This window comes from Pan troglodytes, chromosome 1, assembly GCF_028858775.2.
Source record: "Pan troglodytes isolate AG18354 chromosome 1, NHGRI_mPanTro3-v2.0_pri, whole genome shotgun sequence".
Lineage (NCBI taxonomy): Eukaryota > Metazoa > Chordata > Mammalia > Primates > Hominidae > Pan > Pan troglodytes.
Window position 1 is genome coordinate 96,864,711 of NC_072398.2, and position 14,069 is coordinate 96,878,779.

Genomic DNA, 14,069 nt, shown 5'->3' on the forward strand with positions numbered 1-14,069 from the left:
AATGGAGGAAGCCATACTTTAGGGAATGCTGATAAAATGAGTGGAAATGTTGGTGGTGTGAGTCCACCTCTACCTCAACAAGGTCACCACTGATGTGAGAATCCATGAGGTTAACAAAAACGAGCATCATTAGTCTCATAAATTTAACACTTGAAGGACTTTGGAGCCTTGGGTCTCAGTGATTCTTTGGAAATATGGTAGTTTAGGGTCTTTAATAATTTTTTTAACTTTTGTTATGAGCAAAAATTGTAAATAACATGTAAATACAACTCCAGAGTGGTTCTGATGTTCACCTTCTGAACTCATCTAGTTCTCAAACTACTAGATTATGCAACCCTTGTGCTCCTACAGCTAAACCACATATACTATTCTGAGCCCTCCCCTAACTACACCTGGGTAAGAGGAGTGTGGTGTAGTCTGGTGTTGTGCTATACCAATAGTCATGGAGATTATCAATCAAACATCTGCCTAATCTACAGGGTGTAGGTGGTGAATTATGAAGAATGAGTAACCAGGAGACTTACGATGAGAGAATAAAGTCTAAGTTGATAAAAAGTTAGTGCTGAGTAGATAGAGGGGTCCTCAGGAATTGGAAGCTTGGTGAGGGTCCCCATCATCCAGAATAAGTACTGGTCTTCAGCAGGAAGAATTTAAGAATAGAAGTTACCTAAAGCTCATGAATTAGTATCAGTTCAATTATGCTGGTAATCTGATTTTGATCTTTCTCAGTTATGATAAAAGTCTCTGCCTGGTCATGTTATAAACCTTCTTTGTTCTTTAGTCTTCCCTACTTACAAGATTAAAGTCCTGGCCTAAAATATGAGCCCTAAGGTCCTGCTACCTAGTGACATGATATTGTTGATACCAACTCCCCATTACCCACTGCCTACTGAAATCTCCTATTCCTGCCTTCTCCATCATTGAGTTCTGTCCACCTGTCAGAGTCTACTTCATTGGGTTGCCCTCCCTAACCTGCCCAACACCAACTGCTTGCCAGGCCGCTAACCTATTCCCTCTTGTTCTTCACCTTCTCTCATAGTCCACCTCCAATGCATCACCAAGATCTGCCTCTAAAATGTATCTTCTCTTCAATCCCACTACCAATGCCTTAGTTTGAGATTTTACTATCTCTTCCTTCTTTCATATAAATTGCCTGTATCCAGCTCAATCCGCCATCCATACTTCCAGTAGTTACATTTACTGAATGAAAATCTGGTCCTGTCACTTTTCCACTTAAAAACCCTTCAGTTGCCACCCAATATAAATAATATATACATCACTTAGAGGCTTCCAAGGCTTCCAAGCCCTTTCCATATGACCTTTCAGGCCTGCCTCTCCCTGATCTTTCCCATACAATCCAATAAATGCTTTTATTGTTCTTTAATGTTCTTTAATGTCCTTTAATGTTCAGCTCAAATATTACCTCCCCTTGACCTCTCTAAAAGAAAACAGCTTGCTTCCTCAAGTAAAGCTATTTACTAATACCTAAGGTATTCCTAAAGGTATTTACAAATACCTTTATTATAACACATATCATACTGTTTATATGTATGCTTTCTTCATTAGATTATAAACTCTTGGAGGACAAGGAGCATGCCTTCTTCATTTACAGTTCTGTGACAAGCATGGTGACTGGGAAGTAGTCACTGGCAAGAAATGTTTCTTGAATGAATAAATGATCCCTAAATACTGTGACCTAACTCTTAGTCTGAATTTCCCTCAGTTACCTGCAGAAATTTTCCCTCTGGAATATATTCTTATCTATCTAACTGTCTACCTGTCTGTCTGCCTGTCTATCTATTCTATCTATCTATAATCTCCCTATATACAAAGGAAACAGGTGAGAAAGGAGAGTAGAAGCTTATTTCAAGTTCCAGTCCCTCCTGATCTACATTCTCCTATAATTATTAGCCTATGTTACCATGTCTGAACAGAAAATATTGGTGACGCCCTTGATCATGAATAGCTATCATGTCTCTGTTCTGGCTTGCTCCTGGATTTTTTTTTCCAGTTTCATGATGCTGCATCACTCTGTCACCAGTCCTCACTGTTCGTTTCTATGGAACATGAAATGGTGAATGGTCCATCCTTTACTGCTGATACTAGTCATTGCTGAAACAGCCACCCTAAAGATCTCACAGTCTCTCTGTTTATAAACATTTAAGAGTCAAGTCATGAAGGCTTTCTCCCTTAACTACATGGGATGATCAGTTGTTTTATCTGTTATTTTTTCTGTTATTACTTTTGTCCTTAATTGTTAGAGAAAACTTTCATATAACACAGTTACTACATAAATGCCCCCTCCCTTCACATCTTAGAATGCCTCTGGCCATCTCTGTAGTTGTACTTGAGAGGTTTAATAAAGTACCATAAGTTTGGGAAAATTAGCTTTATTGATATAAGCACTTCCTGGAGAATATTTCTTCACTATACAAAAAGCTCATATTTGATCATTGTTTTCTCTATATCTGTCTATCTCTCTCACATACATTCTGAGTGTCTGTGTGTGTGTGTGTCCCCAGTGACTTCTGCATCTGTAGTAGCTGGAATAACATGTGTGTCACATGTACCCCCACCACACACACACACACACACACACACACCTCTGCCACGGGCTTCGTTCAATTCTATTCTCAATTTCCAACCTTGTCAACCATCTTGATTTCCTCTTCTCCAAACCTCAAAGAAACTGTTAATGAGTACCCGAGAATGAAAATGTTGGGCATATGGAAAAACTGAAAGACAATCCATATTGCCATAAAGTGGCCTGCTTTTATCTGGAAAAGCCTTATTATCACTCACACTCATTCCTTCCACATCCTTTACCTCCTTCTCTTTGTCTTTCTGTCTCTCTCTCATTCTGTCTCTATCACACACACACACACGCAACACACACAGAGAGAGAGAGGGAGAGAGAGAGAGAGAGAGAGAGAGAGAGAGAGAGAGAGAGAGAGAGAGAGAGAGACTGGCTATAAAGAAAGCAGCATCTGAGGGCATCAATGGTAATTCGAACATTTTGTTTGCTTGGGATCAAGATTCCTTTCCATCACCATTGTCCTGGCAAATATAAGCTGCAAGTGGAAGTGTTTTAGCCAGATACTGCTCCACCACTCTATGGCTAACTAAGCAGGAATATCAGCTTCAACTATGCCATGGAATTCAAGAGAATATTCAACCTGGAAAAATTCTAACCCCAAACAGCACCTCCCAAAAGATGACTACAGCTCCTGCAGGAAATCATTTAACCACAAATTCCAACTCCCCTTCACTCCTACAGCCTCAGTCACACATCTCAAAGGGCTGATCCTTGAATCGTGACAACCTGACCCACATCAGCAGCCCAGAGGCCAGATGGCAACACAATGCCTTTCCAGCCTACTGGGTAGGAAAAGGGAGGCACAACCAATTGAATGATTATAATTGAAATCCTGTAATTTATTATTTGTCAATAACTCCTGCCTTGGGGGAGTTCTCTTCACTCCTTAGCAAATGCTGGCAGCCGCAATATGTGACCACAGACACCTAAAACACCACTGAAAGCATTTCATTATGTGGCAACAATGATATGGAGAATAAGATCTCTCTGGAGATAAGAAGACATGCCACATCTCAGAGTTCACTATTCAACAGCAAAGAATTTGAATAGGGGGAAAAATTCCTTAGACTTAGGGGGAAAAATTCCTGTGAGATTCTGAGGGTAAAAAGCTAGCATGCAAGTGGGATCAGCCAGACTGGCAGGAAGTGGGGCATGAAAACCCAAGAACTATCCTCCTGTTTGCAGTATAATGTTACCCCTGCAGTTATTAAACTGCACAGATCAAATAACTATCTGAACTGAGCTGAGCTGAGTCAAGCAAAGAAATGTACTTCAATCATAGAATAGTAGCTGTCAGGTTGAAAAGGGCATCTATCAGACATCTACCCAATGTTCCTCTACCTAACTCCCATCCTAATTATCCCTGTCTCATGTTCATCTCCCTGTAATTGATGCAACCTGATGCAACATAAAGAGGATTTGGAGTGAAAAGCCCTGAGTTGGAGGCCTGGGCCTTGATTTTTTAATTTACTAGCCATACAACATTGGTCCTTCTAGTCTTCAGCTACAATGTGAGCAGATTAAACTAGTTGATGCCAAGATTCCATCCAGTTCAAAATTCTCTAGGCAATAATAGGGAACTCACTATCTCCAAAAATAATTATTTGCATGTTTGGACAATTCTATTAAAAAGTCGTTACTTACATAAAGCCAAAACATGGTTTCTTATAGTTTCTACATATTTATCTGAGTTCTACCTGCCTTGAGATTATATAGTCCAAGTATAATCCCTCTAACAGCCACTCATATAGCCAAAGACAGATATTGCATCTCCCATCCATCTATCCATCCATCCATCCATCCATCCATCCCACTGAGTTCTGTTTGCCACTCATCTAGACAATCATTCTATCTACTTTACTCAGAACACATACCAATTTGTCCATATCCTTACTGAAAAATGGTCATCAGAACTGAACAAAGAGCTACAGAAATAGTTTGATAAATGCTGAGCCAAGTACATCACCACCTATTTTGTTCCAGCTAATGTGTTTATTTTAATGCAGCCTAATATCACATTATCTTTTTGGCTATGGCATCACTCTGCCACTGCCACAATATTGCTTCTTTTACTCATGTCTTCTACCCTATCCTTGTAAAGTGTAATTTGGAACTGGAGTCAGAATTTTACTTTTTCAATAATATTCATTTATCAGATTTGAGCCATTGGTGCAACATGATAAAATCTTCTTGAATCCTCAGTCTATCCTAAAAATATTTGCCATCTATCCAAATTTTCACTTAAGTTATTGATAAAATACAATGAGCACAACATGGTCAGGAAAAAAGTCCTAGAGCAGACCACTAAACAATACCCTCCATATTGACATAATTCTGCAAGATTTGGGGTCTTTTGGCCCCAAAGAAGGTCATATCCAAGATTGCCTCATTCTTGACACTCTCTCAACGCTACCTTCTTCACTCACTCATAGTCCATGGTCTAGTCTTTCTGCTGATCCTGCAATGATTTCCACAGTTAAGTTCACCCAGACATAGGTACTTTGAGAGAAATCACTGTTTAAAACATTAAAAATATAAATAAGGTTAACAAAAAAAGGATAAAAGTTCACACCCAGAACAATATGCCATGGTGGAAATAATGTGGGAGTTGGAGTCTGAATAACCTCAGATTGAATCCTAGTTCTGTAACATACTTGCTTGGTGACCTTGGGTGCCTTATCAGTATCAGTTCCCTCATCTCTAAAATAGAGGAATAATAATGACCTCAAAGGGTTGTCCTGATGATTAAAATTAATACACGCAAAATCTTAGCACATTCTTAGCACATAATGGGTATACAATATAGATTACTATCATTATTACATCATGGTAGAGACAAAAATGCAATAACTACTGGCATAAAAAAATTAAACCCAAGAAGAAAAAAGGAGAAAATGAATATCTGTGTTCTACAGATGTTAACCAATACTCCACAAAAGAAAGAATCAATGGTCTAATAAGGTTAAGAACGAGGACATTAAACACAGTTTTAAAAACTTGGGCATATTTTTATCTCTTTGACTCTGAACAAGATTGGCACACACTTGCATCTCTTATTTGATCATGTCCCAGGCATTGCTGTAGGGCCCAAGGACACAAAGGATGACTCAGACCCAGTCAATGCTAGGGTGAGAAGAAACACAGGATTCAAGGCACCAGGGGGCAGGGGGCACACATATAAATAAGTAATTAATATAAAATATCACCAGTGCTATTGAGAGGTAAATACAGAGTATGTGAGGGAACACTGATAAATCTGGAGATGTCAGGTAAGGCTTTATGCAGGAGGTGGTAATTTTGAAGAATCTTAAAAGATAAAGAGAAGCTAAGGATGAGGGTCTCTCAAGTCAAGGTAGTGGAGGATAGCACGCAAAGATTTTGAACAGTAGTGGACCAATATGGGCTCGTCCAAGAAATATTGCTCATTCTAGAGTGACTTTTCCATGAGATACAGGTAATAAGAGGGACAATTGAAAAGATACAGATTCATGCCTATTGTAAAGGGGCTTGTACGTCAGGTAAAAAAGTCTGAAATTCTGCAGGCAAGAAGAAACCAGCACAGCGAATGACATAAGATGGTAAGCCAGCTTAATAGTAGAAAGAGAGGCTAGTTACGACACTTTTTTTTCTTTACCAATACCCAATTGAAAGATGGTCAGGTCCAGAACTAAAATTATAGCACTGGAGGTAGAGAATAGGCCTACATAACAAAATCTAAGCCTGAGTATAATTGATATGATGTGACATGAGCATGAGGGGTTAAGGAAAAGGAGAAATGAAAATGACTTTGTCTAGCTTGAGACACCCAGTGTGTGGGGGCATCATTACCAATATATGGGCTTCTGGAGGATAGTATTTTGGTAGGAGGCACAATGTAAGTTCAGTTTTCAACACTATGGATTGAGATAACCATGGGACATCCATATGGAGATGCAATCTGCTCAACGTAACAGTATGTATATCATAAGACAGACCAGGGATAGGAGTCCCCTGTATATTTATGGCAATAAAAGAAAATTCATGGTTTAAGAAGGAAGAGTATGTGGAACATGTCTCTGATGCCACGATGTAATAACCTTGAAAACAAAGTAAAATTACACTAATGAGTCTTGCCTAATAAACTCATGCTAGTGATCACTAGAAGTGATCACCACTTCTAGTTCAATTGTTCACATTCTTGCTCTGCTTTGAAAAATTAAAATTAAATTTGCCTATCCTCTACTGACCATAATTTCTAGAAGATGGCATTCATCTCATGGCAAGTTCTTTCAGTACCCAAAGATGGAATTCATAGATTAAAAAAGAACATATATGTAGATGCTTGTGATGTTTTCCTATCATAAATTGAATTTCAAGTTCTTATAAACGTATTAATATGTCCTACTCTTCTAGAGACAAGGATCAGGAAGTGTATTTATCAATAGATATTTACCAAGCACCTGTCAAGCCAAAGTGGGGTTACAGAAAAGTAGGTATGGGCCCTGCACACAAACAACCTGTATTAGCCAAAGGGACCCTTCCATAAAATTTCCAATATGTAAACCCACATTTGGAACTTGCTAAAACAAGTACAGATGAGTACGTGAGGAAGCTGGGAAGTAAACACAGGTTGCTGGAGAAATAGAGGTGGAGATATGGGTGGATCTAGGTTTGGTTAGGAATGAATCAGACTATCCCACAGAGGGTGGCTCCTCCCTGCATGTGGCCTGCTATAAAAGGGCCATTATCTCAGCCTTCAGTACCCAGCAGGCTCCTTCAGGCTACGTTCTATTTGCTCTTTTGGTGAACAAGGTAAGAAGGAATACATTTAATTTTGCCTACTTACTATTAACCAAGGTGGAAATCTGAATGTATGTGTACTGTAAGGCAAAAGGTTCTGGAAGTTTAGGGTTTTTCTCTTTCTTTTTAGTGGCACTGTCACTAAAAGGTTTATTTCTATATAGAAGGAAAATGAGGGCATAAATTTGCTTTCCATGGAGCTACTCAATACTCTGTATTGTTAGATTGTCCATTTATTCATTTACTTAACAAATATGTATTAACTACCTTCTACTTGGTCTTGGCTCTATCTAGGCAGCAGTGAACTATATAAACTCCTAGCAGCTTACCTTTAATAGGGGGAAACATTTAGTAAACAACAATAAACAAATAAGATAATTTTAAATAGTGATAAGAACAATGAAGAAAATAAAAGAGTGATGTAGTAGAGCAGGGGTGTCCCATCTTTTGGCTTCCCTGGGTCACAATGGAAGAAGAATTGTCTTGGGCCACACATAAAACACACTGACACTAATAATAGCTGATACGCTTTAAAAAAAACTCATAATGTTTTAATAAAGTTTACAAATTTGTGTTGGGCCACATTCAAAGCTGTCCTGGGCCACAGATTGGACAAGCTTGTAGTAAAGTGATGGGAGGGAGGAGGAAAGTGCTTTAAATTAGATGGCCAGGGGAAGACCTCTCTAGGGAATTATCTTTGAGTTGAGATCTTAAACACAAAAGAAACTAGCCAAGGCAAAGGGCAAGATTCTAAGCAAGAGTAAACTTGTCCCAAAGAGCAAAAAGAAGCTAGTGTGCCTTAGAGCATACATAATTAAAAAGAGGACCAGTGGTATATGGTGATGTCAGAGAGCTAGACAGCGTAGCTCATGTAAAGAGGGGCACAGTAGAATTAAAACAGTACATGTTAGATTTTAGCATGTACTTAAAGGGGTATTAAGCAGGAGGCGTAAGATAATCTATGTTTTTAAAAGACCACTCTGGGCTGCTACGTGGAAAACAGGAATATAGGAAGGCAAGAGCAGGAGCAGGGAGAGACTGCATTCTTTTATGTGAAAGATGATGGAAATAATAGAAATAACGAGAAATAACTGTTTGCTCATACCAAAATCTAGAAGTTATCCATGATTCCTGTTTTCTCGTCACACTGATTCATCACCACGTCCAGTCAACTCTGCCTACAAACCTGCCAAATCTATCCATTTATCCCCCTCTCTGCCATTATCATCCTAGTCCAGTCTACCTTCATGTCCCAACACTGACTATTATGTTATCTGAAAATATAACAATTTATTCATCCATTTGTCTATGGGTAGATATTTGGGTCTCTTCCATTTTTGGGGGTATTATAAATAATAGGGCTATGCATTTTTTTGTGTACTACTTTTGGTTACACATATGTACATATTTCAGTTGGGAATATTCCTAAGAGTAAATCGCTAGGACTTAGATACTGTCAAACAATTTTCCAAAGTGCTTCTGTCAGTTTATGTGCCTCCAGCAGTACATAAAAAAAAAAAAATCTCAATTCTCCACATTCTCACCAATATTTGGTATTGTCAAGGATTTTTTCCTTTCTTATCTTTTTAGTCACTTTGGTGGGTGTATTGAGGTCTCACACATTATTTCAATTTGCATTTCCCTAGTGCATAACAAGGTTGAGAAGTTTTGATATGTTTATTGGCCATTTGGATATCCTTTTCTGTAACGTTCCTAAGGTATTCATTTTTCCATTGAGTTAACTGTATTTTTTATTGATTTATAGAAGCTATTTTTATATTCAGGACAGATTCCTTTATTGGTTAAATGTGTTTTGTATATCCTCCCACTGTGTGGCTTGTACTTCTCTCTTCTAATGCTATCTTTAAAAGAATAAACATTCCTACTTTTAATGCAGTACAATTTATCAGTCTTTTTCTTATTAATTAGTACTTTTTGAATTTTATTTAAGTATTTCCCCACCCCGAGGTCCTGAAGATATTCTCCAATGTTATCTTCGTTTATCTCTTACATGTAAAATCAACCTGGAAACTATTTTTTTTCCATTTGAAAATTCAATTAACCCAGCACCATTTATTCAAGACTATTCTTTCTCTACTGACCTACACTACCATCTTTGCCATTAACCAAATGTCCAGAGTGATATAAGACTGACTTTATACTATTATCTTTTATCATTCCATTTGTTTAGCCTTGCATCATGCCATATTGTCTTCCTTTATAACACACCTTGCTATCTGGTATGTCTTCCAACTTAGTCTTCTTCAAGATGGTCTTACCTAATCTTGGCCCTCTACATTTTCATATAAATTTTAGAAATCACCTTATTAATCTTTATTTTTTAAAAAAACTTCAGATATTCAGAATGGGATTTCATTGCATCTATAAATGAATTTAAGGAGATTTGATATCTTAATGCTATTGAGACTTTCAGTTCATAAACAAGCTATATATTGTCCATTTATTTAAATCTTTATCTCAATATTTATAATTTTCTGAGTATAGCTCTTTCATGTTTTCTTAGATTTATTCCTAAAAATTTCCTCTTTTTTTATGCTTTTATGAATAGCCTCCTTTCCTATTTCATTTTCTCAGCACTTATAATCTCAACTTTTATAATATTCTGAGTACAGCCATTTCATATCTTTAGATTTATTCCTAAAATTTTTCTGATTTTTTTATGCTTTTGTAAATAGCATCTTTTCTTATTTCATTTTCTAAGTGTTTATTGCTGTTATATAGAAATACAATTGATTTTTGTATACTTATAACCAGAAGCATGTTTAGTTTATTTATTCTAATAGTTTAGCTATACATTCTTTTGGATTTTCCACATACAAAAGTTATATCATTCTGTCAGTAATAACAGTTTTATTACTTCTTTTCCAATTACTCTGCTTTTAATTCCTTTTCCTAACGTATTGCTCTAGCTAGGACTTTTAGTACAATGTTAAATAGGATGATACTATACATAGTATATATCAATAGGATGATGCAGGCATACTAGTTTCATTCCCAAACTTGGAGATGAAAGCTTTCATTTCACCATTAAATATAATTTTTGCTATGACATTTTTCAAAGACATAATCAATCTTTTATTTATTAATCAGAATTAATATTGGATTTTATCAATTTTTCATCTATTGAGAGGTTCATATAATTTTCCCCATTATTCTATTTCAGTACTTAATTGGTTGGTTTTCAAATGTTAATCCAAAAATGAATTTTGGAATAAAATGTAGTTAGGAATAACATATATTCTTTTTATATACCACTGAATTCAGTCTGCTATTATATTCTTTCAGAGTTTTGCATCTATATGAAAGGAATTGTCCTGAAAATTTTGATTCTTATATCGTTGTCAGGTTATGGTACTGAGGCCAGTTTTGATTAATAAAATGGGTGTTTCCTGTTTTTCATTTCTCTGAAATAATCTATGTGATGTTATAGTTATTTCTTTCTTTCACATTGAATAGAATTCAGTAAAGCCATCTGACCTGCAGTTTCTCCCCCACTGGAAATGAATGCATTTAAGATTCAATTTCTTTAATAAACATAGGACTATTTAGGTTTTCTATTTATTGTTGGTTCAGTTTTGGTAACAAGTGTTTTTCTAGAAACATTTCTTCTATGTCATCTAAATTTTCAAATTAACTGGTATAATGTTTTTTATAATATGCTCTTGTCATCTTTCTAATGTCTAAAACCTCGATAGCAATGTCCCCTTTTACTTTCCTGATATTGGTACTTACTCTTCTTTCCTTGATTAATCTTGCAGGGGTTATCAGTTTTATTAGATTTTTCAAAGGCTGAATCTTGGCACTGTTGATTCTCTAAATTTTCTTTCTCTTTTATTAATTTTAGTTATCTTTATTATTTCCTTCATTATACTTTCTTAGGGCTTAATTTGTTCTTTTTAAAACTTCTTGAAATACATGCTTAGGTAATTAATTTTTCAGTCTTTCATATACATATATATACACACAACTGTATGCTGCTTATAAGATTCACCCATAAAAAATGATAACAGTGATTGAAAATGAAAGGATGGGAAAAAGAGATATCATTCATATATATATGTATGTGTTTATATATGTATATATGTGAGTGTATATATGTATATATGTGTGTGTGTGTGTATATATATAGGCTATAAATATCTATTAGGCATGGAATTAATGTATTCCACAAGTTATGCTATTTCATATTTTTCTCATTTTCATTTAGTTCAAAATATTTTCTAATTTTGCATTGTAATTTATTCAATGACCCATTGATTATTTAGAAGTCATTAATTTTCAAACACTTAAAGATTTTTCTAGTTATCTTCCTATTATTTAATGCTTGCTTCATTCCACTGTGTTACAGAACAAACTCTATGATTTCAACCCTTTAAAATTTATTGAAACTTGCTTTATGGCCCAGTATATGGTCAATTTCAAAAGAATGGGTATTCTGCAGTTGTTAGGTGTAGCGTTCAATGTATGTTGATGTTTTATTAATAATTTTGTAGAAATATTCTATATCCTTACATATTTTTTACTTGTTCTATCAGTTGCTGAGAGAGGTGTATTTAAATACCCCACTATGATTGTAGATTGCCTGGTCCTCCTTATACTTCTGTCGATTTTTATTTATGTATTTTGAGGCTTCCTGGAGAATTGATCTTTTATTATTATAAAATTTCCTTCTAGCAATATTTTTTGCCTTAAAGTCTGCTTGACAGATATGAATATAATAATAACAGCTTTCTTTTAGTGTTTGAATGGTATCTCTTTCTTCCACCCTTTCATTTACAATCATTTTAATCACATTGTATGTGTGTCTCTTATAAGCAGCATACAGTTGGTTTTTTTTAATCCAGTCTGACAGCCTTGTCCCTTAATTAGCGTATTTACTCTATTTATATTCAGAGTTATTATGGAACTATTTGGTTTACATCTCTACAATATTACTACTTGGTTTCTACTATCTCACCTGTTCTGTATTTCTTTTTCTATTCTTGACTTTTTTGGATTAAGTTAATATTTACCAGTTAATTATCTTTATACAAAAGCTTATTAATTATACACTTTTATTATTATCTGCATCCTTGCCCTAAAAATTATAGCATGCATCCTTGATTTGTTAGGGTATATTATTAAGAAAAAAATACTTTAACCCCTACCCAAATAATACAAGTATCCTACAATACTTAACTCCATTTTCTCACTGCCTTATCTGGGATTGTTATGTATTTTAATTCTATTTATCTTAAATCCTGAAAGATTACTATTATTATTTTATGCAATCAATATCTAGCTATATTTTTCCACACATATGCTCTTTCCATTGTTCTTATTCTTTCTTGCTCCTCTGTGCTTCCAACTAGAATTATCCTTTAATATTTCCTTTACAGTAGGTCTCTGGTGATTAGCTCTGTTTTTCTTTGCTTGAAAATATCTTTACATGTTTTCTTTTTGGTGGATATTTTCACTGTTAACATATAACTTATTTTGCTTCAGAAAGATGAATATAACATTTCATCGTCTTTTAGCTTCCATTGTTTCTTTTGAAAAGACAAGTATCAATCTTATTGTTGCTCCTTTGAAGGTAATACAAGTGTTTCTCTGTCTGCTCTTAGGATTTCCTCATTGCCTCAAATGTTCAGCAGTTTTATTATTATATGTCTTGCTTTGGTTTTCTTTTATATCTCCTGCTTGGAGTTTATAATATCCTTTTGAACCTGTACCTTGATATCTTTCATCAGTTTTAGAAAATTTTGTCTTTTAATTCCCAAAATACTATATTTCCCTCTAAATCTGAATGTAAGCCCCAATAAATTGTCACAATCTTGATAGCTCTGTGATACCTTCAAACACACACACACACACACACACACATTTTCTAGTTGTATTCAGAGTTAGTCTGAAACTAATAAACAATTGCACAAAGCAATCTTTAAAAATCAAACCATATTAGATCACTCTCTTACCAAAAAATATCATCTAGTCTCATCACACCTAAAATAAAATGCACAAATGTCACCTTATTTAGAAGATCATCATTATCTGACCCGTCTGTATCTCTGACTTTATGTTGTATTACTCCTGCTTTGTCCACAATTTTCTAACTGAGTTGGTCTTTTTCTATATCTCTAACATGACAAGCTGATTTTCATCTTGGAATCTTTGCACTGTTCCTTGTGCTAAAATTCTCTAATTAACAAGGCTACTTCCTTCTTATTTTTCCATTTTAAGTTCAAATGTCCCCTCTACCACAAAACCTCCTTTCCTTAAAGTACCCCCAAATATTCTGTATAATAGCACTCTTATTTTAGTTATGTACATATCACTTATCAATATCTAATTGTTGAATTAATTTATTGTTTGTTTATTGTCTTCACAAAAGTAGGCAGGCACCTCATCTATCTTGTTCACTACTATATCTCCAAAGCATGAAACAGTGCCTAACCCTTTAGTAGCTGTTCAATACTTGTTAAATAAATGAAGGAATGAATGAATGAATGTAAGCTCTGAGAAAAGGTTATGCCTAGAGGTATCAATTTTGAAGTCATCAGATAGATGGTATCTGAAGTCATGTGATCCAATGACATTGCCTCAGAAAGGTGTGTAGATTTTTTTTAAAAAGAAGGTCTAAGACACAGCCACAGATATTTCCAACCTTTTGAGATTGAGTAGAAGAGAGGTTAGT

At 35.3% G+C, this 14,069-nt stretch overlaps 1 long non-coding RNA gene across 12 annotated transcripts in view; it reads right to left on the reverse strand.

Moving 5' to 3' along the window:
• LOC100609205 (uncharacterized) overlaps window positions 1-14,069 on the reverse strand; it is a 185,240-nt gene that overhangs the window by 33,199 nt on the left and 137,972 nt on the right. The gene's annotated exons all lie outside the window — the stretch shown is intronic.